This window comes from Pelophylax lessonae (assembly GCF_965119305.1).
Source record: "Pelophylax lessonae genome assembly, chromosome: 8".
Classification (NCBI taxonomy): domain Eukaryota; kingdom Metazoa; phylum Chordata; class Amphibia; order Anura; family Ranidae; genus Pelophylax; species Pelophylax lessonae.
The window spans coordinates 194,504,569-194,531,724 of NC_138775.1; the positions used below are offsets into that span (position 1 = coordinate 194,504,569).

The window sequence follows — 27,156 nt, forward strand, 5'->3', positions numbered from 1 at the left end:
AAGCAAAATCTACAATGGAATGGTTCACAAATAAACATATCCAGGTGTTAGAATGGCCAAGTCAAAGTCCAGACCTGAATCCAATCGAGAATCTGTGGAAAGAACTGAAAACTGCTGTTCACAAACGCTCTCCATCCAACCTCACTGAGCTCGAGCTGTTTTGCAAGGAGGAATGGGCAAAAATTTCAGTCTCTCGATGTGCAAAACTGATAGAGACATACCCCAAGCGACTTACAGCTGTAATTGCAGCAAAAGGTGGCGCTACAAAGTATTAACTTAAGGGGGCTGAATAATTTTGCACGCCCAATTTTTCAGTTTTTTATTTGTTAACAAAGTTTGAAATATCCAATAAATTTCGTTCCACTTCATGATTGTGTCCCACTTGTTGATTCTTCACCAAAAATTACAGTTTTTTATCTTTATGTTTGAAGCCTGAAATGTGGCAAAAGGTTGCAAAGTTCAAGGGGGCCGAATACTTTTGCAAGGCACTGTATATACTTTAACTTATTTATAGTTATTTATTATATTATAATTTATGATTTTGTGTTTCAAACTTTATCATACCCGAGATGTTATAAAGAAGAACGCACAGTAAAAAAGAATCATATGTAAATAGTTGGTTTGGGCTGCTCGTCCTTAAGAATTACATGCAAAATAATGGTACCGCTTTCAGCACCTAAAATCGGAAACAATCATACAACCAGGGAGGTTAATTTGCAGGGATTTCCCCAAACTTCCTGTTTGACTATGGGACAGGAAGTGAAGGTAAATCTCTACAATGGGACACAGATGGGGAAATAAAATGTGACAGAGATTATAACCCTCCTTTACTCTATCTAAAATAATAAAAATAAGTTTCCTGCACCGTACGGGAATACGCTGCCCCTCTTAGACACATGCAGTGCGATTTATTGTCAATGGCACCCTAATCGCACCTGACAATCGCACGTGGTTGCGGGCAGTAAAATAAAATGCGATTTGGTGAAGGAATGAATTTAAAAGTTGCGCCTGCTGTGCTTTTTGCGCATTTGTCAGCCCAGTGAAATGACAAGGCTGTACACAATGCTGGGCCCTACTGAACATTCACATGTGACCTCAGAGCATTTCACAGCAACAGCACTGTGACCCTCTCAGGTGTGAATGGAGCTCAGCTACAAAGTCACATCATTCTTCTTCCCAATATTCCCCTCAGCACCACCCTACGTGACCCCAGCCTGGGCATGACCCTCCGGCTGCCAGGGGAGGAGATCCCGGCACAGGTCGGCGCTGGCAGGGTTAAAGCACGGCGCCTGCGCATTGAGCATCTCGTGACGTCAAGCTTGGTGTATGGTGGCAGCGGCGGCCGCAGTGGGGAGAGGCGAGGAGTGAGACTCGGGGTGATTACCGGCTCTGCTGCTGGCCTGGACTTAGCACCGTGTCCGCTTCTCTGTAACCGGGGCTGCATGGGAAGGACGAGCTTCTCCTGAGAGGACCGGGACAGCGCTTCAAGGTACCCGGGGGTTCGCACTGTATACGGGGTGCCGGTGAGCGGACTGTACCATGACGAGGGGAGGGGGGTGTCAGGGGCAGGAGGGTGTATGAGGGGGTGAGGACACCCGAAACTTCCTGTGTACCCGCTGAGCTGACCTGGGGGGTCCTCATCACCCCCCCCCCCCCTATACATATCACCCTCTATACCCCCCCCCACGTTTATAGTGATCTGCACAGCCAACCTATAGGATCAAATCACAGCTTCTATGTGGTCACTGCATGGGCTCTGCTACCCGGACTGCTACCCGGACTGTGTCCTATCTCCATCATCATCCTCCACCACCACCATGCTGAGCTATCACAGTAGCCTTACTGTGACCGGTTGTCCTGATACATTGCTCCAGAGCCCTGCCTTAGCCTTTAACATGATAACAGTAAAGACTTTCTGAAAGTCATGATTTGCATAGCCACACCTTCTGTGTTCTCCTACCCGGGCCTGGCTATTGGTCACTCCGTCGCCCAGGTCTGCATCCTCTCCAAACTGGATCCAAAGCGGGGACTGTGGGCCGCATCAGCAGTATGGTTGCCCTCAAAGGGCTGTTTGTATGTGGAGGGTGCGGGGTGTGCTTGTGTGACGGAGTGTTTGTGTACAGAGTTTAGGGGTGCGCTATGTACAGCGTGCAACATCGCCACCCCCAAAGCTGCATTGCATCTCTACTCCTACCTGGCTCTGCTACCCGTGTATTGGGGCTCTAGTACCTCCCTGTCTAGGCGGCTCTGCTCCCTGTGTATTGGGGCTCTAGTACCTCCCTGTGTAGGTGGCTCTGCTCCCTGTGTATTGGGGCTCTAGTACCTCCCTGTCTAGGCGGCTCTGCTACCCGTGTATTGGGGCTCTAGTACCTCCCTGTCTAGGCGGCTCTGCTACCCGTGTATTGGGGCTCTAGTACCTCCCTGTCTAGGCGGCTCTGCTACCCGTGTATTGGGGCTCTAGTACCTCCCTGTCTAGGCGGCTCTGCTCCCTGTGTATTGGGGCTCTAGTACCTCCCTGTGTAGGTGGCTCTGCTCCCTGTGTATTGGGGCTCTAGTACCTCCCTGTCTAGGCGGCTCTGCTACCTGTGTATTGGGGCTCTAGTACCTCCCTGTCTAGGCGGCTCTGCTACCCGTGTATTGGGGCTCTAGTACCTCCCTGTCTAGGCGGCTCTGCTACCCGTGTATTGGGGCTCTAGTACCTCCCTGTCTAGGCGGCTCTGCTCCCTGTGTATTGGGGCTCTAGTACCTCCCTGTCTAGGCGGCTCTGCTACCCGTGTATTGGGGCTCTAGTACCTCCCTGTCTAGGCGGCTCTGCTACCCGTGTATTGGGGCTCTAGTACCTCCCTGTCTAGGCGGCTCTGCTCCCTGTGTATTGGGGCTCTAGTAGCTCCCAGTGTAGGCGGCTCTGCTCCCTGTGTATTGGGGCTCTAGTACCTCCCAGTGTAGGCGGCTCTGCTCCCTGTGTATTGGGACTCTAGTACCTCCCAGTGTAGGCGGCTCTGCTCCCTGTGTATTGAGGCTCTAGTAGCTCCCAGTGTAGGCAGCTCTGCTCCCTGTGTATTGGGGCTCTAGTTGCTCCCTGTGTATTGGGGCTCTAGTACCTCCCAGTGTAGGCGGCTCTGCTCCCTGTGTATTGGGGCTCTAGTACCTCCCTGTGTAGGCGGCTCTGCTACCCGTCTATTAGGATTCTAGTACCTCCCTGTGTGTGTAGGAGGCTCTGCTCCCTGTGTATTGGGGCTCTAGTACCTCCCTGTGTATTGGGGCTCTGCCTTGCCTTGCTCGGAGATCATTCTCTCTTAGATTCTGGAGCTCTGACCCTGCTGTGAGTGTTTACAAGTGACAGCAGGGAATGAGAGGTAAGAGCTGGAGGTGGTAGAATGGAGTTCTTTCACGCTCCGACTTCAAAATTGGGTGGGGGGCCTGGTGGGCTATGTGTTTGAAACATGGGATCTAAAGTGTGCGTGTATATGTATGTGTGTATATCATTTTTTATTTTATTGACTTTTTTTAATGCATTGTGTCTTTATCTTGCTTGCCTTTGTCCAGGGTGGCTCATCTGCCCCGTATGTATGAAAATGCACGGCTGTGACATCTGTCAGCCTGTCATTGATTTCTAGCGGCTGCTACTGCCCTCAGCTGTACACCAGCATCTGTGACCCTGAGTAGAAATTGCCCTCCTTTAGAAGCTGTTTGAATGAGGCCAACGCTGTATTTTGCTATTTGGGCAGGCTACAGAAGGACCCAGTGGTGCTGGGCTTTATTTTGCTAGATGCGAGTCAGGTGGGTACTAGAACCCCTGACTGCTGTCACATAGACCCTAGGACAGGTGAGAAGGTTGGAAGCTCTCTTTATAATGTACTAACCATGCTTCTGCCAAGTAACCAGTGACACATGCAGAAGGCTTCTCCTATCTTATTTTTAAATTGAACATAAGGAGGCAGTCATTATCTGACCACCAATGCCATAGACTGTGAAAGACTGTATCTCAGAGGCTACCCTTGGCCTCTAACCATCAACACCATGGTGGAAAAAAAATTGTTTAAAAAAAAAAAATCTTATTTATTTTATTCAGATTTTTTTAAAATAAAATGCTTTTGGAGTAAAAATCTATCTAAAGATAGTTTTCTATTTAAGATGCATTAATAATTTAGTTTATGCAGCATGAATTGGAGCTTAGTTATGTAGCATGAGGCTGTATATCAGTGGTAGGGAGACAGACGTGGCTCTTTTGATGGCTGCATCTGGCTCGCAGACAAATCTTTAATAAAGGGGGGGGCGTGTCCGGACGTGAGCCACGCTGGACGTGTAGTCCCAGAGCTCCGCGCGTCTACCACTGAATCCAGTGCCATCCACGTAGCTGTGCCCGGTGCCAAGGAGATTTCTGCACCCATCGACGGTAAACTTTGTGGGCTACCCTCAGTTCGTCTCTTGGTGACCGGATTGCCGCGCTACGGACCCCGCTGCCTACTTGCGTTACTGCCGCCGACTCGTGTGCTGTGCATCTGAGGGCCTTGGCAATCACAGCCCGGTAAGGAGACCTGCCATCCGCTCCCTGTGCCCCGACAGACCCGATCTCCTTCCCCCCTCTGACATCCCGGAGACCCGCGGTGGCTGCCTCACACCATTTTACACTAACTACCCACAGAATGAGTCCCTTCATTTAAAAAGCACCTGTTGTCATTTCAGATCCATCATGGCAGTGCCTGTTAGCGGTAGGGATGCACCGAATATTCGGCGGCCGAACATTATTCGGCCGAAAATAGAGAAAATGGCAGTTTTGGCGTTCGGCCGAATAAGTCAAAAGGCCGAATAATTTTGAGCCGAACAATGTCAGCTTCCGCCCTGACCGCTCACCTTCCTCATTGCGGCTCGCGGCTCCCTTCTCACACGCCGCCGGTGTCCTGTCCGGCCGCGAGTAGGGGGTGTGACGTCACGCGCGCGTCCCGCCCCCTGCTCCTGACTGCGACTCCTTCACACTAGGTCCACGCCCCGCCCCCCTGTTCGTGGCTTTTGGCTCTGGCTGCAGTTCAGGTATGTGATGTGGAGCTGAGCACTTTTGGGGGAGAATACGGTAGCTGGCAGCTGCACAAGCATTAGTGTGCAGACTGCCATATGTTGTTGCCACTTGCCATGCTCATTAAATTAGAGTGCCCTATAAAGTGCCCCTTAAAAAAAAAAAAAGAAAAATGTGCCCAACAGAGTGCTCCCTTGACATAAAATGTGGCCATCAGCGTGCCCCTTATTTTATGCTAAGGGACATGCTGATGAGCATATTTTATGTTAAGGGGCACTCTGATGGGCATATTTTATTTTAAGGGGCACGCTAATGGGCATATTTTATGTTAAGAGCAACGCTGATTTAAATGTTTTGTTTTGCCCATCAGCGTGCCCCCTAACATAAAATGTGCCCATCAGCGTGCCCCCTAAAAATTGGCAAAATAAATGGAAAAAATGCGAAACACCGCGTTCGGTATTTGGCCTTCGGCCTTCAGCCAAGCATTTCATTATTATTCGGCTTCGGCCAAGAATTTCATTTCGGTGCATCCCTAGTTAGCGGGCATCCACTCACCTGCTGCTGCCACGTCCCCCACCGTCTTGTGTCACTGCAGCATCACCAGCTGTCCCATTAAAGCGAATGGGACAGCTGGCGAGTTAACAGCAGGTCAGATGACAGCTGCTCTTTAAAAATTATCTTTTAAATCAAGCCTTTTTACTAGGGATTTAAATCAACTCCACCCTGATCAACACAGAGGTTGATTTACTAAAACTGGAGAGTACAAAATCTGGCGCAGCTCTGTATAGAAATCAATCAGCTTCCAGGTTTTATTGTCTAAGCTTAATTAAAAGAGCTAAAGTTAGAAGCTGATTGGCTGTCATGCACTTCTACCCCAGATTTTGCATTCTCCCTGTTTAGTAAATCAGCCCCATAATAAGTGCTTTAGGTTTGGCAGTAGTTGGCGGGCCCAGCCATGTACTTTACCCCTTTACACCAGCATCCTTTCTGAAATAATTAGCTGTCCAGTTCTATGTCTAAGTTTAGATACAATAGAACATCTAGAATCGGCTTCAACACTCAGCTGTTGAGTTGACCATTCTAACCTATCCTGACACTTGGGGGTCTAATTTATAAATGTTTTCACCCAAGATTCACAATTTTCTAATTAAATTCAAATGAAAAAATGTCATTGGTGAAAGCTGTGTGATAAACATAAATAGACCCCTTGGTGTAAAATGGTATTAAACCCAAAACCAAAAATGTAATTTATTAAAACTAAATGATCATTAGAGGTGGTGGTTGCATTAGTCCCCCCCCCCCCCTCCATTTTACCATGGTGATCTGGCCAGTAACACACCTCCTATGTTGGTTTGTTAGTGCTCTTACTCTGGATGAAGGGGCACAGCAGAATTGTTAATCTGGGGGGAAGGGAGTGTTAGATCTACTAGCAGATTTAGATACACTAACAAATTGCAGTTAAACACCAGCTCACACTGCAGTTACAGCAAGTGTTAGTTTTTTTTTTTTTTCTTTTGGGATAAAAGTTTTACATGAATAAATGTGGAGAATTTTAATCACCCCTGAAAGTGGTAACTGTTTAATCACTCTTAACTGCTATGTTTTGGAGGGGATCTTTTTCTTTTGAAAAACAGGCTTAGAGCCCATTTACATTGAGGCGACACGATTTCGGGGGGCGACCTGTGAAGATGCGTGCACCGCTGTGCACATAATGGAAGTCTATGCAAGTCGCCTCCAGGTCGCCCCAAAGTAGTACAGGACCCTTTTTCTAAGTCGGAGCGACTTGTGTCGCTCCTATTAGAACTGGTCCTGTACTACTCAATGGACCCCGACCGAGCGCGAATTGTCAGGCTGACAAGTTGCGCTAATGTGAATGGGCTCTTAATGACCGGATGGAAAATAAAGGAAAGTCTTAAATAGAAAATAAAGCCATCACATCTAAGCATTGGTAAGCTGTAATATGTTTGTTTTATTATTGCTTTCATTTCATAAAGTTCAGGGGAAACTGTTGGTCCTGTATAATACTAGTATTGAGACCATATTTGCAGTAGTTGCAATTTTATAATTCATTTATTTATATTCATTTAGCTTTTTCACTCCTAGTTGAGGCACCTTTTGAACTCTCCATCAGTGTTGGGAAGAGATTGACGTTGCCCAGCGGGGCCCAGATCGGAGTGATTTCTGCATTTACTACTCTGAACTTGTTTGCCAGGTGACAGAAATGCTCACGTCCTGGTTCATAATATTGCGGTGCCGGAAACCACATGTGGTTTGGACAGGAATTGCACAAAATTCCTATTCAAATCACATGTGATTCTTTCCAGTGCGATTTTTAGCAATTTGTTTTGTATCAAATCTAACTGCGACCGCACAAAAGGTGCTGCCACTCCCCCCCCCCCCCCACACACACACACACACACACTGGAATCTGATCGCGTGGGTGTTAACATCCATCGCATCGCACTGCGTTTTTGTGAACCATTTTTGGGGCATGAACTTAATATTGACACCTGCGCGCGGTTCGCATGAACGCAATGTGTTTGTGATCCGGTGCGGGAAACGCACAGGAATCGCTGCGAATTCCGCCGCACATTAGTGTGAACGGGGACTTAAAGAAATTGGGGGGTGGGGTGGTGGGGAATTAACCCCTATTTTTTTAATAGAAAGTAAGGGTTTTTAAACTTTTTTTTTTTTTTTTTTTTTTTATGGTAAATAATAAAAAACTCAGGGGTTATTAAATAACTCAAGAGCTGTATCGCTCTAAAAAAAGATATACAGTACATTTAATTAGGTACAATGCTACACAATGGAGTAATTGTCAGTCGCAGTAAAGCAGCGGTGAAAAAATGCCTGGTAATGCAGGGGTTATCTCAGCCTGGTATTCAAGTAGTTAAGGAAAGTTTCTGACTGTCTGCAACAAGGAACAGTTGTGGTCTACTATGTTAATCGGGTGGAATTAAAATTCCTGACATTCTGCATGCTGGGACTTGTAGCTCGTCATTTGACTGGGTAAGTATGTAATGGAGCTTTTCTGTTTGAAGCTTTGTATGTGACATGCTTGGGTTACATGAAATCCTGACTGAGCATTAAAAGTGTTTTGTGATGAGGGAGGAAAAAGTTTTCAGCATGTAATGCTGTCCAGGTTTATTATTAGTCATACTAGTTAAGCAAGTGGAAAAAGTGTTCTGATGAGGAAAGCTAAGGATCAGAAACTGGCTTATTTAACCTCATGTACTAAAATTCTGTGTAAGCTCTCGTTCACACTGAACACGGCTTTGAAATTGTGCAACTTCATCTGAAATCGCATGATTTCAAAGCTGCGACTTGAAAGACATCTGTGTGGCCTCGTGCACAGATGTCTTCTGAAGTCGCACCCGAAAAAGGCAAAAGTAGTGCAGGAACTACTTTTGCAAATAGGTGCGGCGCCGCACTGATTGAAACTGTGCCGTTGCTGGCAGTAGACTGCGACTTGTTATGTGATTTGACAAATCGCTTCAATGTGAACAAGGGCTAAAGGCTATGGGGTCGATGTGCAGGATCTGGTACAGCTGTGCATAGTAGCCAATCAGCTTCCAGGTTGTTGTTGTGTTTTTTTTTTTTTTTTTTTTTGTCAAAGCTTAATTAAAACAAGCTGATTGGCTACCATGCACAGCTGTAACCAGCTTCTAACTTCAGCTTGTTTTATTTAATCTTTGACAAAAAAAAAAAAACCCTTTAAGCTGATTGGCTGCCATGCACAGCTGCACCAGATTTTGCACTTTGCAGTTTTAGTAAATCATCCCCAATGTTCACCTATGGGGAAAGAATAAATGCTCAGATTTTTTTCAGCACCAGCGACCAATGGATGGCTCCTGCGCATTCTTCCTCCAGCTTACTTGGCTGTACGACTATATTGACTTTGGTGGACAGCTGGAGGAAGGGTCAATGCACTACGAGAGCGCTCATCATCATCCTCCTGGTTCATTGCCAACTGTAAGTTGTCTGCCGTGGTGCCAGATTACTGTGAATGAATGATGCAGCTGTACGGCAAGGCCCAGCACAGAAAGATGGAAGAACATATCTATAATATCAGAGAATGCTGCCGCGGCCCGCGCCGTCACTTCCTGCTTGCATTGACTCCTGGGAGATGAACGTCATCGCTCCCAGAAGTCAATGCGCCGGCACCGCTAGTCAGTTCCGGTGCAGGCGCGTCATTCCCTGCTGAACAGCTTCTGGGCATGCCCAGAAGCTGTGCAGGAAAAACGCGCCTGCACCAGAAGTGACGAGCAGGGTCGGTGCAGGGCATTCTGGGACTCTGATGTCACCGAAGAGGATGCTCTGGCTTCAGCTGCCCACACCTGAGATGGCAGCGCTGGACAAGACATTTTCAAGGTAAGTATTTCTTCTAAAAGGTAAGTGAAACCGGGGACAGTTCAGAGGCTATCGTTGCTTAAATGCACTAGCCCTGACTGTCCCGGGCGTATTTTTATCTAAAAAAAAATTAGTTAAAGCGGAGTTCCGGCCTCAAAAAAAATCACTAACAGTTTGTTACGTTGTAACCTTTTTTTCTTTTGTCAAAGATCAGAAGCTTTTTCACCTGTAATCTCAGTTACAGTATAGACTCTTCACAGGGGTATGGGACTCAAATGATGGGAATATAGGACTGAATCTCTGAATAATTAAGACAAATGAAACTTGATTCTTTATTTTTATTGAACCTGAAATCAGAGTGCCTAAATTGACTTAATTGGGTTGATTTACTAAAGGAAAATAGACTGTGCAGTTGCACTCATTTTCCCCAGAGCTTAGTGAATGTGGTAAAGCTTCACTTTTTGTGTAGAATACCCAATTAGGTGCAAGGAAAATAAATAAAAAAAATATTTGCTTGCACGTGATTGGATTATGGAAATCAGCAGAGCTTATCCACATTCACTGATCTCTGGGGAAAATGAGTGCAACTGCACTTGCAAAGTGCACAGTGATGAGTAGCAATGATAGTAACTGTACCTCGACATTATATTCTTGGTGCACGAAAACGACTAAAATCACACTAGTTGTGATTTTTTTTTTTTTTCTTTTAACGGTTCTGTTCCTAGCTATCTAGGAACAAATGCAAAACTATTGACCTCTTTTGACATCTTACTGGTACCTAGTAATAGGACTGGTGATGAGGATTTTGACAGTCTGGTGAAGTTTGAATGGGGACATATTGGGCAGTCCACTGGGGCATTGTAATTGTAAACAGCTTAACCACTTTAATACAGGGCACTTCCCTCCCTTCCTGCCCTGGCCAATTTTCCCCTTTTTAGCGCTGTTGCATTTTGAATGACAATTGCGCGGTCATGCAACACTGTACCTACACCAAATTTATGTTCTTTTCCCCCCACAAATAGAGCTTTCTTTTGGTGGTATTTGATCACCTGTGGGTTTTTTCCTTTTTGCTAAACAAAAGTCTGAAAAGTTTGAAAAAAAAAAAAAAAAAAGTTGTTTTTTTTTTTTTTTTTTTATTTACAAAAATTGTATAACATAGTTTTTTTTTCCTGCACTGATGAGACTGCACTGATGGGGCGGCACTGATATGTAGCACAGATATGCAGCACTGGTGGGCACTGATAGGCGGCACTGGTGGAGCGGTACTGATCGGCACTGATGGGCACTAATAGGCACTGATGGGCGGAACTGGTGGGCACTGGTGGGCGACACTAAAGGATGGCAATGATGGGCACTTGTGGGCAGCACTGATAGGGAGGACACTGGCGGGCAGCACTGATGGGGAGGGCAATGGGGGGCTCCCTGGTGGCTCCCTGTCTGGCACGAACTAAGGAAAGCCGATCAACGGCTGTTCCTATTTACTATGTGACCAGCCGTGATTGGACACGGCTGATCACATGGTAAAGAGCCTCCGTCAGACTGACACCTCGCATCACCGATCGCCGCTCTGCGCGCCCCCGGGGGGCGCCCAGAGCTGTGTTATCCTGCCGCCGTCATATGACGTCCGGTCAGGATAACACAACCACATTCCCGCCGTCATTCTGTGATAGGGCGGGCGGGAAGTGGTTAAAGTGGTTGTTCAGCCACTACTATAAAATCTAATCCAATCTGTAATATAACACTAAGTGCTCCTGTGCCTGTCTTGTAGAAAAAAATATGCAAATCTGTACCTATATGAGAGCGTCTCCCAGCGATCAGCTGATTCTTCGGCTCTCTTCTCTGCCCACCTGAAAACTTCATTGGGTGGTGCCGAGCACTGCAGCTGACGTCAGCTGGGGAGGAGGTAAAGAGGGGAGAGAGCGCAAAATGGTCACGTGACCTCTGGGAGCTGCTCTGATATAGGTACAGATCGGCATATTTTTTTCTGTAACACAAGCACTTAGTGTTTTATTACAGAGTGGATTCTAGTAAATTTGAGAACAGCAGGAGTGGGGGGTGGGTGCTGACGCAGCAGACAGGCGGGGAGGAGGTTTAGGAGGGCACAGGAGACGGAGCAGGGCTGCAGATGACGGAGTCACATACACTGACCACGGTGTCAGGGCTCAGCAGCCATGATATAACGTGGTCAGTTTACAGAGGGGAGGGTAAAAAACTGTCAGGAACAGCAATATTTTTTTTTGGGTGATACAGGGCACTAAATTACACAGCACAATGTAGCACTGTGTAGTGCTGTATGGCAGAACACAGTAGTGCTGTGAGAAGCTTTACCACACAAGTGTGTTGGGGGTTGGTTTTTATTTTTTTATTTTTTGTAGTTAAAGTATAATGTATAGCCTGCAGAGATGTATAGTAACTAAGTAGAACTACTTCACTACTGTACTTAAGTACCGAAAGGCGGTATCTGTACTTTCCTGGAGTAGAATTTTTTTCTCCTACTTCCACTTTTACTTCACTACATTTTTTCGATGATTTCAATACTTCTACTCCAATATATATTTTTTTGTGCTGCATAGTTACTCGTTACTATTATAAAAATTACCACTGCCAGAACAGTAGATGGCAGGTTTCATGAAGCTCAAAACATGTGTATTAGTGCATAAGAAAATAAATGCTACTGTATGTATAAATAGCTGCATTTGAAATAATAAAAAACAATATGATGTTCAAACTTTTGACTTCTTTCTTTAAAAACTACATAACTCAGTACTTGTACTTTTACTTTCAGTACTTGAGTAGCATTTTTTTTAAAACTACTGGTACTTTTACTTTCAGTACTTGAGTAGCAAAATTTTTTAAAAAACTACTTGCAATACTTAAGTACAAAAAATGTTGAATACTTAAGTACTTCTACTCAAGTCACTTTTTGATCGAGCACTTCCACTTCTACTCAAGTCACTTTTTGATCGAGCACTTGTACTTTTACTCAAGTATGGGTTTCGAGTACTTTATACAACTCTGATAGCCTGCCCTATCCACGGTTGTTCTTTAGAGGAAACCTGCACAGAGATGTATATTATATTTAAAATGCCAAATGCTTGTCTGTCTCTAACTTAATTGTTACTGAGTTACTGGCCTAGTCAGTGAAATCAGAACTGATCGGCATTCTTAGGGCATACTACAGTGCAGACCTGTGCGAGGGTTATGTTTGCCTGCATAGGTGTTCCATGCAGTCCCATTCATGTTATATCCACAAAAGCTGCGCTAGTTGAAAATTTGATATAAACAATTCCATAACCATTAATCCAACGTTGACATACGGGAATTGATAGTAACCCTCAATGGGAAGCTGTAAACAGATGCCCTCCTATGGTCTCAGACACCCGTCTCTTATCTCCAGGCTTTTGTGCCACATATCTGGGTGTATAAGGAGAGCACGCTCCACTCCAATAGTATAAAACCGGATAAACTCTTTATTAAAATATTTAGATTTCACTTCCATGATTCATGTGTAAAAGATTGCCTTGTAGGCAAAGAAACAGGAACAGTCCACCCACGCTTCCGGGGTCAGGGGGGACGCAGTGATGTCCCATTTAAGTCATCGACATGCATTAGCTGCACAGACACAGCCGCTGCTCCCAATTTGGTACATGTGTGGATGCACGGCCATGAATGAACACGGTCTGCTTTTGGGGCCATGCACCCATGTGGTTGACAGTTTGGGAGCAGCAGCTTTGTCTGTGCAGCTGCTGCCTCTGAAATTTGACACGAGGGGACTTCTTGCAAGAAACACCTGTGCATTCCCATGCTGGCAAACGTGGCCCTCGCATTGGTGTACGCTGTAGTATGCCCATGTGAACGAGGCTTTATTGCAAGAGTGACTGAAATGATTGAAAACCGAGGGCCACAATTACAGCTAGGCGACTGGCAGCACTTGTTCTCTGATGGGGAAGACAGCCTATGGGGTCAGGAACAATGTATATTTCTAATACATGATCCTTAAACTACTTTGTGAATCCCTGCTTTATCCACACAGGGCAGACAAACAAAATTACTCAAATGCCGCCCTCCCCATCAGCATATACATATATGCTGATCCTAACCCCCACCCAATCAATTTAAATAGTAGATACAAAGGAAAACCTTGTGTAAGCATATGCAGGGCTATGTACTCCCTGGTGACAGTGCTAATTGGCCCAGATTTGTCACATGGAGTGAGCTCTTCCATACCCAGAAGTATTTATATGGCAACGTCCATTTATGCAGTGAAATATAATATATATGTGCTTTCACATCCGTTCTTGCACTCAGGGATCTTACAGTTTAAGGTCCCTAACTCACATTCATACATACACATACTTGCCAATTTAAAAAGGAGCCAACAAACCTACCAGCGTGTCTTTGGAGTGTAGTAGGAGTACCTGGAGGAAACCAACGCAGGCACAGGGAGAACATGCAAACTCCAGGCAGGTAGTGCTGTGGTTGGGATATAAACCAACTACCCTAGTGTTGCCAGGCATTAGTGCTAACCACTTAAGTGGGGTACACACTAGTAGAAAATCTGCCGAAAATTCCCATCCGAGGTAAAATCGTACTTTCTCTTACGTCCTCCGACAGTCGCCGCCTCTTCATATTCGTCACATATGGGGTATTAGACTTTGCTCCGAAGGAGTAGCTAGACATTGAATATCCCCTGGGGTGGGGATATGTTAAAAGCTTTAATATTGACATATTCTGTTGCCTAGCTACTCCTACGGAGCAAAGTCTAATACCCCATATGTGACGAATATGAAGAGGCGGCGACTGTCGGAGGACTCAGAGAAAGTAATTTTACAGGTAAGATTTTACAAAAATTCCGTTATTTTCGGCTAGTGTGTACACAACTTTCAGCAGCTGATGCCGACATTTTCAACGAAGAAAAACGGAGGGACAAACGCCAAAATTTTTATCGTCCGTCCCCAGATGACCAATTTTCGTTTAATGTGCATGCAGGATGTCCACGTAAAATTGGACATGAAAGACCGCTCATGATCTGAAGTTGCTGACGACCAAAAAAAATAAAAAAAAAATTGGACGAGAAATTTCGTGACGCACTGTTAACTAAAAACGGTTATGACTGCTGAGCATGAGAGAGAAAAAACGGAGGATATTTCATCCGATTTTCTTTAGTGTGTACGAGCCTTTAGTCACTCTGCTGCCCACAGTGTACCAGTATTTTTTGTTTTTGGACAGAGGAGTGAAGGCAATATGTTGAGGATATATGGGAGACTAAAGCAAGCATGTTGCTTTTACCTTTGAATTAGAAAAACGTTGCTAATTTCCTCAGAGCAAATTTCCAGGTCTAAATGCGATCCTGCAGGGTAGCGCGGTGAGAGCATTGGAAGTGAATGTCCTATCAGTATTACCTGTCACACTGCCCACTCGGGGCATTCTTGTTCTATGATCTCAAAACAACTGTTAAAGAAAATTGGATCACAATGAGTGCATTGTTTTTTAAAGTCTTCCAACAATGAGACTTCCATTGTGGGAGGGAGCACTGAAGCACAAAGCATTGTTAGCGCTGCAAAGTTGGAAGTAAAACTTTTTGTATGGATTATAGATGGCAACCCCTGAGTACATATATATCTAGACTAAAGCCTGGTACACTACTGCTGTACACACGGGCTGAACGTTGGGTGTTTTCTATTAAGCAGGCCAATACCGTGCATTTAAAAAAAAAAAAAAAAAAAAAAACAAGATTTCTAAATAATTGGTTGGCAAAATTTACATGAAGCGCCGGTTCACATACACGCGACGCGACCTCCGAGATCGCGGTGCGAGCAGCGCGCCGCGACCTCGGAGCGGCCGCCACGGACTTCATAACATTGAAGTCTATGGCAGTTGCCTCCTGGTCGCCCCAAAGAAGCTCCGGACCCTTTTTTCTAGGTCGGAGCGACTTGTGTCGCACCTATTAGAACGGGTCCGCAGCTTCCCTATGGGAGGCGACCTGTGAGGCGACCAGGTCGCCTCACAGGTCGCCCTAGTGTGAACCGGGGCTAAGACAACCTCTTGATATGACCATACGTTCTACTAACTTATCCTGATTGACTGACTTAAACTGGCCATACCTGGATCAAATTTTGCTTGTTTCTTGACTGCTCATCTAGAATTCAGTTTGCGGGTGATCCTGCCAGAACCACCCCAAATGACAAACTCATATCTGAAGATTGAAGGAACTGGGCAGAAAATTGTCAGCTGAAAAGTGACTGTAACCAATCGCCTGCATCCACTCTTTGGGTATTCTGACAGCTGCGGGCATTGGCTGTCAGAATACAAAAGTTGGCGGGGGGGGATTCCTCCATCCATGTTAAACAGCATGGTTAATCTGTTTCTGATTTATTTAATTAAAACCCAGCCTATGGAATCAATCTGCAGTTATAAGCATGTTTTAAAAGGATAGTTCACCTTTTACAAAGAACCTGCCTATGCAGGTAAGGGATGTTTGTAGATTAAAGTGGAGCTTCACTCTCTCAATCAACATGGACTATTTCTAAACCTTAGGCTGCTAGCATTAGGAAAGTGTGTGTGTGTGTGTGTGTGTGTGTATGTATGTATGTATGTGTGTGTGTATATATATATATATAATTGTAATCTCTTCTGAGCAGGGCCCTCTAAATCCTCTTGTATTGTATATGTTAGGGATGCACCGATCCCGACTTTTTTGGACCCGATACCGATATCTGGCGTTGTGAAATTGCCGATATCGGAAACCGATCCGGAGCTACACACGAAGCAAGCGGCTGCAGTACAGAGCAAAGCTGCTGCTTCGTGTGTACGGCTCCTCCATTCACAGGCGGAGTGCATCTGATATCACTCCGCCTGTGAGCCAGACCTATACAGGAAGTAGCGGCTCCCATCCCATACTACTACTGCACCTAGTAAGGGATGGCTGAGCTATTACCAAGCAAAAACCGGATCGGCCAGTGGATCGGTCAATGTTACCGATCCCCCGATCCAGCTATAATGGCTATATCGGCGCCAATATCCGATCCGAATATCGGATCGGTGCATCCCAGGTATATGTACTGCCTCCCTCTAATATTGTAAAGTGCTGCGTAAATTGCTGGTGCTATAGAAATCCTTATTAATAATATCTCATTTACTTGTTTTACAGTGTTTTTGTTTTTTTCTTCAGTTACTTCCTAGTTTCCATGCCTAGGCAAATTATGTCACACATCTCTGGAGCCTTGAAGAGGGTTCTCAGCTCAGCCAATGCCTGAGACGGATTCCAGGAAGTAAATGCTACATGAATCATCTGCCCTTACTCAAGATGGTCACAGCCAGAAATGCCAGGGGGTGTTTTTATAAATTATTTCTCAACAAACTAAAGCATGGAGACATGGGGGGGGGTTGCTTTAAATACTAAAAATTAATGAAATAGCATTTTTTGTTTGTGGTGCCCAAATGCATTGCAGTTCCACTTTAAAATAAATTGTGCAACTCTGACTAAAGATGAATAATACCCTTGCTATAGGTTTTGGCCTTTTTACATACCTTATGAAGCCTGACTGGAATACTCCCAGGACGTTGCTCAGTGAGGCCTAGTCATCACTGCTCACCTCCACCATCACAGGAGTGAACTCTTTCTCTGATTCAGTCCCCCTCGCATACTTTCTCCCCCCTAAAGGCAATAGCTCTGAGTTCACTCCTGTGATGTGGAAGTGAGCAGAGATGACTAGGCCTCACTTAGCAACTTCCTGGGAGTACTTTGCAACCTCCTGGGAGTTTTTTAGTCAGGTTTCAGAAGATATGGAAATGACCTACACCTACAGCAAGGGCTTTATTCAACTTAAAGCCCCGTACACACGTACCAATTGTCGGCTGAATATTTACAGCCGACTACCGATCGGCCGATTGTAGGCTTGTTAGTATGATGCTTCCGAACAGCCGACAGCGCACTTTCGTCCGAAAAGAATCTGTCGTGCAGGCATTAAAATTTTTGTTGGCCAACACCAGAACGGCCGATTGTTCGCCAGTCAGTACAGAATTCGGCCGACAATCAGCAGATTTGCAAGACTGGGCATGCTCAGAAAAGAAAAAACACACGGAAAGTTAACCATCACATGACATCACTTCTGCAGTCGGCGGACAAAATTCTTGTGCATTTTTTTGCACTTTTCAGCAGACAGGACAGCCCTGGACAAAAGACAAAAGACCGCCGATCGGTCGGCCGACGATCGGTACGTGTGTACGAGGCATAAGTCAGAGCTGCACAGTTTTCATTTATCTACAGATGCCTCTTCCCTGCATAGGCAGTTTTGTGGTAAATGTGAAGCCATTACGTCGTTTTGCAGGACGGATAGTGCGGGCACACGTGCGCTGCTGGAGCCACACTCACGTGCTGATTGACTACAGGGGGAGCCAATCAATTGGCCCGGCAGCCGCGAGATCTACCGGGCACCCGTGATTGCTTCCCGTGGAGACAGAACCGCTGTTCTGTCAGCAATGAACACAGGGCTCCTGCGTTCCTCCCTCCAATTTGGGAACACAGGTCTGCCTTTGTGTTCATTAATCAAGCCCCCCCTCCCCCACAGTTAGAAAGCACCCCCTAGGGACACATTTAACCCTTAGATCATCCCTCTGTTATTAGTACAGTAACAGTGCAGTCCCGCTAAAATCACTGATTGCCGCCATTACTAGTAAAAAATAAAAAAATGGGGAAAAAAAATGACAATTTTTAGTTTGTAGACGCACTAACTTTCACGCAAACCAATTAGTACACACTTTTTGGTTTAAAAAAAAAATAAAAAATGTAGCAGAATACATATTGGCCTAAAATGATGAAGGAAAAATTAGATTTTTTTTTTTTTTTTTATAGCGCAAAAAATAATTGCAGAGGTGATCAAATACCACCAAAAGAAATCTCTATTTTTGGGAATAAAAGGACATCAATTTTATTTGGGTACAGCGTTGCATGACCGCGCAATTCTCAGTTAAAGTAACGCAGTGCCGTATCGCGAAAACATGGCCTGGTCATTAAGGGGGTAAAACCTTCCGGTCCAGAAGTGGTTAATATAAGGACACTTGCCTGTCCAGGGAGCCCGCAATGTCGACACTCAAAGCTTATCTGACCATTGGCTCAGAGCGCAGGCATCTTAAAGCGGAGTTCCGGGCACAGATCTCATTTTTTAATGAACATACCCCCGGGACAGTCAGGGCTAGCACATTCCACAATGGCTAGCCTCTGATCTGTCCCGGTTCGCACTTACCTTTTTAGAAGAAATACTTACTTTGAAAATTTCTTCCACAGCGTTTCCATCTCTCTTGTGGGCAGCTGAAGCCGGCGCAGTCCTCTTCGGTGTCTTCTTCCGCGTCTTCTTCTCCCAGAATGCGCCGCACTGGCCCCTCTCGTCACTTCCGGTGCGGCGCCGCATTCCTAAACAGCTTCTGGGCATGCCCAGAAGCTGTTTAGCAGGGGAATGCGGCGTCGCCCGGAAGTGACGTGCGGGGCCGGTGCTGTCGCATTGATTCCTGGGAGCTGTGACGTTCAGCTCCCAGGAATCATAGCGAGGCAGGAAGTGACGGAGTGAGCCGTGGCTCCGAGGGAGGAAGCAGTCAGAGGTGAGTATTTACGATCTTCGATTACAAGGTGCGTATACAAAAAAAAAAAAAATAACTATCCAATTCTTTTTCAGGTTATGTGTAGCTAGCGGAGGGGCACAAAAAAAAAATACCGATTTTGTGCCCGGAACTCCGCTTTAACTAAGGAAAACTACACCGCCTGTTGTCTACTGCTAATGCATGAATGGTCCCGCTCTCTTCTGGGACTTGTATGTTTCCCAGAAGGCAGCGGGAAGAGGAGGGGCCGGAAATTGTGTAGATCGCCGCCCGACGATTGTGGTGATCTTACCCAGAAGAGGGAGCGGGTACCTGGTTTTAGGGGGGAGGAAGCAAAAAGGCGAAGCTCCGCTTTAAGCTTTGACAAAAAAAAAGTGGCAGCTTATTGGTTTCTGTGCAGAGCTGCACCAGATTTTTCATACCCTATTGTGTAATTTCTGTCTACTGTTTTGTTCCCATCTCTGCTTATCATTTTATGACATGTTTTTTTTTTTTTTGACACCAAGAGAAAAATGGTGACCGTGGTGGTGTTCTAAAATTTAGTCAGACCCGTGAAAATTCCGGACCCTCGTCACTTCCGGGGACGCTCTGTCACCACCAGCGCATGCGTACAAGGCATTTTGAAGGTCCGATGAAATTCTAAGGCTTACGAACAGCTGACTGAGAGGAGGAGGGGCTGAGGTGGGACACACACACCGCTGCGGGATAATGTTACAACACCGCCGTGTCATCGAGCAAGAAACATGTTGAAGAGCTGACTTAGAGGAGGCGGGAAGGAAGTGAATACTCATACTAAATAGTAATGATAAAAAATGTTTAGTATTTTTTTTTTTTTTTTTTATCATTACTATTTAGTATGAGTATTCACTTCCTTCCCGCCTCCTCTAAGTCCGCTCTGCAACATGACGATGACGCGGCGGTGTATGCGTCCCACCTCAGCCCCTCCTCCTCTCAGTTAGCTGTTCGTAAGTCTTAGAATTTTATCGGACCTTGAAAATGCCTTGTGCGCATGCGCACCTGGGCTCGCATCAGCTGGGTTATGACGTAGCGTCACCGGAAGTGACGAGGGTCCGGAATTTTCATGGGTTCAGACGAAATTTTAGAACAGTGGAAGGACCTCCAGCTGATGGACAGCCTCAGCTCTGTTGCTGTGTGGAGGGGTTGTGTCCCTTCTCTCCAATCAGCTCTCAGAGCTCTCCTCGCTGAGTTCTGCAGAGTGTACCTTAGCTCTCCGCCCCCCTTTTTTTGACAGTTCAGATACGTTTTAGAAATTCTGTACTTTGAACAGCTATAGAGGAGAGAACTGCAGATAAATAGGTACAATTTATGTAGTAGGATTTGTTTTATCTCTGTGTATCACCTGAGGCCAGAAACTTTGCTGGGTAGATGTAAAATATGATCTTTCTATAATGGTACTTTTCCCAAGATTAGATGCCTTGGTCTCCCATGGCTTTATATCCAGGTGTATATTGTGACTGCTATTTCTGCTAGAAGGCTTGCAGCTCTGTGGACTTGTAAGTAATGTGAGAATTGCTATGCAGTGTTTTCTTTGCCAACAAAAGGAGCTGTGATGTACTTCCTACTGCAGAAATGACCTGCATAGTTTCATGCGTAACTCTATAGTCACCTGAAAGCACTTTGCTTTGTTCTACTGGATGGAAGTTATTTGGAACGTGTCATTGTTTGTAAATGGCAGTAGATAAAAACATGCTGCCCTCTCTGGGATTCCCCTTCGTGTTTAGAACTTCCAATGAATGAAAGATTTCTCTACGTGGTTTTCTGGGGTTTTCTGAATTTGTCAAGTAATGACATGAACAGCTTAATCTCCAGTTTCCTTTATGTTGATCTCATCACCGTCATTAATTCAGTAAAGTGAAGATAGGACATATAATTTTGACATTTGGAGAAATAAATTCTCAGAGGACGAACCTTGATCACTACAGCTCTAGTCTTCAAAAGCGGCACTGGCTGATTGTGGTTAGATATGCGCACATTAATGTGGGGATGAGGCTCTCATGCGGAGTGTTCAGAGCGACTGCAGCAAGGTAGAACTTTCACCCATGGGAATTTCTGATCTGTCTACTTGTTCCTGGGCCTGAAACTTCAGAATAAGGAAGTTTTTGAGTCGCAGGTTTTCTTTAAGAATCTTTTATAATGTAAGAATAACAGGAAACTTTTTTTTTTTTTTTTTTTCTCTCTAAAAGGTGAACATTAACCTCAGTCAACCAGTCCATTTATTTTTAACAATGCAGTTTATACCCAACATGACAAGGGTCATAACTTCTGCTGACAACCTGGCTCGGGTACTAACTTTCCATTTTTTTTTTTTTTTTCCTTATTGTGGAAAATTTGAATTAATAAAGTCGCCGTTTGTAAAATACTGTGTTTGACAGATGACATCCTTCCCCTTGAAAAACCTGCCAGACGAGGTGTTCAGTGTTAGCGCCTGCTCCAGCAGATGCTTATCCAATTATAAGCAGTCCTGTGTGCTCAAGGTTACTTCACATAGATCTGTGCTGAATAGGAAACCTCTCTGACATGTTTAGTCCAAGTTCACAAATGGATTTTGTCTTTCACAGCGATGAGGCAGTTCTCAGTAATGATGATGCAGGTTTCAGGAAGCCTTGATGTCTAGTTCAGGTTTGTTCAACTACAATTACAGGGCAATAGACCAGTAATAGACTTTTAACTTGGGGCCTGGTGAGTGTTGATGGATCCTTAAAGCGGAGTTTCACCAAATAGTGGAACTTCTTCTGCTTTAAATACTGCTGACCCTCTGTCATTTTTTTTGGGGGGGGGGGGGTACCTAGATTTGACAGGTACCCCCCTCCCACTTCTGCTCGGGCCGCCTAGGCGGCTCGAGTGGAAGTTCTATTCCCCCCCCCCCCCCCTCCCTGCAATCTTCTGGGACAAGTCACAAGTCCCAGAAGATTGCTCGGCCATTCGCAACGCGCACCCGGCTGTGAACCTGCAAGCTGTCACAGCCGGGTGCCCACACTAGAAATGCAGACGCCGCCAAGACGAGAGGATCGAGGCTTCGGGCGGCCGCATTGCTGGATCGCGGGACAGGTGAGTGTGTGTTTTTATTAAAAAGTGTAGCTGCTGACTTTTAATCACAAAAATGAGTGGAACCCTGCTTTAAAATGTTACTAAACCCAGGAGCCTGCATTCATTATATCTGGTCTCACACAGTACACAGAACATGGAAGTGCAAATGTTTTAGTAAATCTAAAATGCTAAATACCTCCCCCCCCCCCCTCATCAGCTGTATATAGCAGTTAGAGCAATCTTGTGATTTGCATTTCGCCCGAAAATGGGTTAAAGATGCGGATATTAATGATGGGCGAAGCGCAGGTTTCAAAAGAATGAACTAACACACCGGGCGGGCGAGCGGCCGCTAATAGCTGTAACTAAGTGAGCGCTTCACTTCCCTATCAGGCGGGTATCTCCTCTGACAGGGAAGTGAAGGGCTCACTTAGTTATAGCTATTAGCAGCCACTCGCCTGGCCGATCGGTGTGTTAGTTCATTCATGCACATCGTAGTAGTAGTGACATCACAGGGAGGAGGGCCGCCGGCCAGAGGCGGGCCTTTTGAAAGGAAGGACACAGGAGGAGCTGAGAGGAAGGAGATTGCATCCTTGGGATGGGGTGGGGGGAGCGATGCTGAGAGGAGGGGTGCACGCTGAGGCGAGCTTACCAATGGTATTTGTATTATCCAGCATGAGGGGGTTAATGTATTGCCACTGCTGGTCACTGATGCATTAGTGACCGACCAGTGGCAGTTAATTAACCCCTTTGTGCTGCATTAGTGCAACCAGTATCAGTGCAACCAGTGTTAATTAACACTGATACTGGTTGCACTAATGCAGCACAAAGGGGTTAATTAACTGCCACTGGTCGGTCACTAATGCATCAGTGACCAGCAGTGGCAATACATTAACCCCCTCATGCTGCAGAATACAAATACCATTGGTAATTTAAATTAACCACTTGCCAACCCGTCACAGTACATATACTGCGACAGGGTGGCAGCTACAGGTGTACGTCGCTGCCTGTTTTTGGTGTATGCCCCTCTTCTATCTATTTTAAAATCATTTGGGGGAAAAAATCATTTTCGGTTTTCGGCCAAGGGCATCCTGCCTTTTTCAGGTTCGATCCAGAATTTTCATTTCGGTGCATCCCTAGTCTGGACAATGCTGATTGGCCCTGTGCTGATCACATGTACCCTCCCAAGGAAAAAGTCATCAATCAAGATGTGACATCCCACCCACTGTGTGTTTTTTTTTTTTTTGTTTTGTTACTGGGCATGGAGGAGGGGGGAGGGACTGGGCTGTCATTTAGGATCTGTATACAGGCCCACATGTGTGGTGTTAATACTATGTGACCTGAATAGCTCAGCGAAACCAGGAAATGTCCTCTGAGCAATAGAGACCAAACTGAGCATGTGCAGCTGAACTACACTTACTGTGCTTATTTGGACTTGTCCAGAGTGAACTTGCAGGAGGGGAGGATCTGTTCATACCGACTCATGCAGCCTTTTTACACAATGCAGAGGATTAATCCCTAAGTTACACAGTGAGTTTAACAAGCATGCCATTCTGCATCTATAGATAGATTTTACTGTTGTGGGTTTAGTAACACTTTAAAACTGCATTAAAGAGGAAGTAAACCCTCCTCTACAACTTGTACCTATAGGTAAGCCTATATTAAGGCTTACCTATAGGTACTGTAAATATCTCCTAAACATGTACCGTTTAGGAGATATTTACCTTACATGCAGCCAGTGACGTCACTGGCGCATGCGCTCTGAAGTAATGGCCGCTGGTGCCGTTTCTTCAGAGCCCCGTGCCGTGACCGTCGGGAGTGACGTCACCGCGGCTCCAGCCAATCAAGATGGCCTGATGTCGCGATCCCAGAAGACGGGCAACTGGACATGTCGCCCGTCATACAGGTAAGCGGGCGGCACGGCGGGAGCTTGTTCTTGGGTAAGTATTTCATAATGAGCTAGTATGCGATGCATACTAGCTCATTATGGGTTTCTCTTTCAGGTTGCAGCAAAAAAATAAAAAGTTTCATGGGTTTACAACCTCCTTTAATGTCCATTTTACTCTTATTCTGCCTGCTCAAACGATAAATGCCTTTTGACAATTGGATAACCCTTGTCCATTTATGATCTTGGTAGGCTGAGACCACTCTCCCTATATATGTATGTACAGATCTTGGTAGGAAACGGACTGTTCTTGGAGGAAATAGTCCTTATGATCAGCTAATATTTGCTCACTGATAGTTGTCTGCTTTGTACGAATGTACAGTCTTGGTGCACACCTGTCTATTGGTCTGTTAACAAAAGTGTTTGGAGTTTCGGGACCGGTTCCAGAACCAGTTCTCACCACATGAAGTCCAGTGTTTTTTTTTTTTTTTTTTTTTCCTGCATTAAAAACACATGGAAAGTAGGCTGTATCGTTTCTAATGGCATAGCTCACACCAGTGAGGTCAGTTCCAGAGAAAAAAAGTAGAACATGCTGCATTTTTTTTTTTTTTTTGTCTGCACTGAACTGCACTAGAATGCAGGTAAATGCCCTAGAACACACATGTCCTTAGCTGATTAAGGACTGCCCCACATAAATAAACTGCGGCAGGGCAGCTCTTAAGTACAGAATCGCCTACCTGTATGCGATTCAGATCTTCGGCGATGGGGTGCACACATGCGTGATTGGATACAGCGGGAGCCAGTCGGCTCATTCGGCAGCTGCGATGGCTGTTTGGACCTGCCGATTGTTCCGAGGGGTGCTGCTCCACACAAGGCTTTTTATCTTAGTGCATAGAATGCACTTAGGAATGAACCTTCTGAGTATACAACCACTTTTAAGGTGAAGATAAAAAAGAAAATGCACCAGAACGCATCAAAACCACGCATGCAGAATTCAGCCCTAAGGGTTAGGGGTAGGTGGGTGTTTAAGACCAGGTTTTTTTTTTTTTTTTTTTACTTTAGAATTTTGTACTTAAAAAATCATTGTCATTTATTTTGTTAAAGCTGAACTCTAGCAACTCTAGTTGTATCAGGAGCCAATCGGCTGTCTTGGATTTACATATGCTGACAAGGAACAAAAGCAGTAAGATGACATCAGGCTTTGCTGTTTCTTCACTGCCAAGTAACAGGCTGGAGGAAGGAAGGTGATTAGGCTCTGTTGCTTAAAGTGATGATAAAGGTAAAGTGTTGTGTTTTTATGGTGGTTTTTTTTTTTCTCTAGCATGTCATACTACCTGCTCTGTGTAGTGGTTTTGCACAGAGCAGCCCAATCCGCTTCTTGAGGATTGGGGCTGCTCTGTGTCGGCAGTGTAACACAAGAGTTGCTTACAGCACTTAAAGCGGTGTTCCAGCCTCCCCCCTCCAAAAATAAAGTCAGCAGCTATACATACTGTGCCTGATGAATTTAAATATTAGGACAATTGCCTGTCCTGGAGTCCAGCGATGTTGGCACCGCAGCCGATGTTTCCATCGGCTGTCAGGTGCTGCCATTGCCGGTAAGGGAACCGGCAGTGAATCCTGTTTTCTTCACGGACGGGTCCCTACTGCGCATGTGTGAAGCGCGCTGCACATTCGGATTGGCTCGGTGGCGGGGGAAGGAGGAAGGGTCCAAACTTGTGAGGGACAGCGCCGCGGCACTGTCTCCCGGAAGTGGGGAAGGATACTTGTCAAAAACAGGTACCCGTTCTTCCGCCTCCCTCCAGAAAGGTGCCAAATGTGGCACCGGGGGGGGGGGGGGGGGGGGAGGAAGCAAATGAGCGGACGTTCCACTTTTGTGTGCAACTCCTCTTTAAATGTAATAATGGAACAAGACCGTATCTTTTTAGTATGTCACAATTTTGGAAATTTAGCAAATGCCAAAAAACCCTTTGGGCTCTAGAACTACTTAACAGTGGGACTCCACCCAAAAGTGTTTTGCTTGAAGACCTTCCTGCAACTCTGGAACCTAAGGGATTAATCGTCTGCATTGTGTAAAAAGGCAGACCCTGATCCTCCCATTCTTAATCTGTCCCCAATCTATCCCCTGATGAGACCGAGCCTTTTGGAATCACTCTGCACATGCTCAGTTTAGTGTATTGCTAGAGGGTATTTATTTATTTTTATTTTTTCTCTTTGGAGGGCGCATGTGATCAGCACAGGGCCAACCAGCACTGTCTAGACGGTGGGGCAAGGGTCTTGCAGCGAAGGACAATCTGGGGAGAATGAAAACTCCTACAAGCTTTCACAAGACTGCTATATACTGCTGATGAGAAAAAGTATTTAGCAGTTTATACTTGCTAAAATTGCATTTCTGTGTACTGTTGGAGACCAGATATAGTGAATGCAGGGTCACTGGTTTAGTAACACTTTAAATGCTATAGAGAAAAGCTGTGGCTGTGCTTTCTGGCAGGGCTATGTAAATATCATACTGGCTAGATGTATTTAAAAAAAAAAAATGTTGCCAGCTTCTATGAATGTATTGTACACATTCAAATGTTTTTATTTTACCTTGGTAGAAGTGTAATTATAATCCCTTTGTTTTTTGCCTTGCCTTGTAATGATGGGCTCACGTGTTGTGGCTGCATTTTATGTCATGACTGATTATTACATGGACATAGGGAATCAATCTGCCTAGCTTGTCACTAGGGACAGGCAACCTCTTGTTCCAGTTTGTCTAGTGCATGCCTTGCCATTTCCTCTGTGTTTTGCTTTACAAATGTGGGAGTGCTAACGTGATGGAAATGTATCTTCCAGCTAAACTCTGTAATTCCTCTGCCTGTTTGTGTCTGTTTCAGACTTAATTACTGTTTGTTTTCACCTGCAGAGCACTAGACTTGGAGACCCAGGGCTGGGGAGAGATGTCATTTCTTCATAGGAAATGTTAGTTCTCAGACTACAGAGAGATTATATTTGACATTTAGCTTGCAGATGAGCTTTAGTGTAGTGTGCCTAGTGACAGTTGCAAACTTACTAACAAGTGCATTTAAATGTAGCTAATAAGTCTCACATATGTTGCCTTACAGCTGCAATGTATGTGACTGTTTTTTACAGTTGAGCACTTTTGAATATGGTCACACTGTACTACCAGATTTTCCCAACAGATGGTGCTGCCCATTAATAGAAATTCCAGTCTAAAAAGCTGCAAGTAGTAAAAGAGCCCTCCGTGTTGCCGAGCATAGTTGTTAAAGTG

At 45.3% G+C, this 27,156-nt stretch overlaps 1 protein-coding gene across 3 annotated transcripts in view; it reads left to right on the plus strand.

Moving 5' to 3' along the window:
• Positions 1-1,312: 1,312 nt before the first annotated feature.
• Positions 1,313-27,156, plus strand: part of EVI5 (ecotropic viral integration site 5) — a 340,313-nt gene continuing 314,469 nt past the window's right edge. For all 3 annotated transcript variants that reach the window (XM_082265052.1, XM_082265053.1, XM_082265054.1), the window contains exon 1: positions 1,313-1,489. The gene's annotated coding sequence lies outside the window, so the exon portion shown is untranslated. The remainder of the gene's footprint in view (positions 1,490-27,156) is intronic.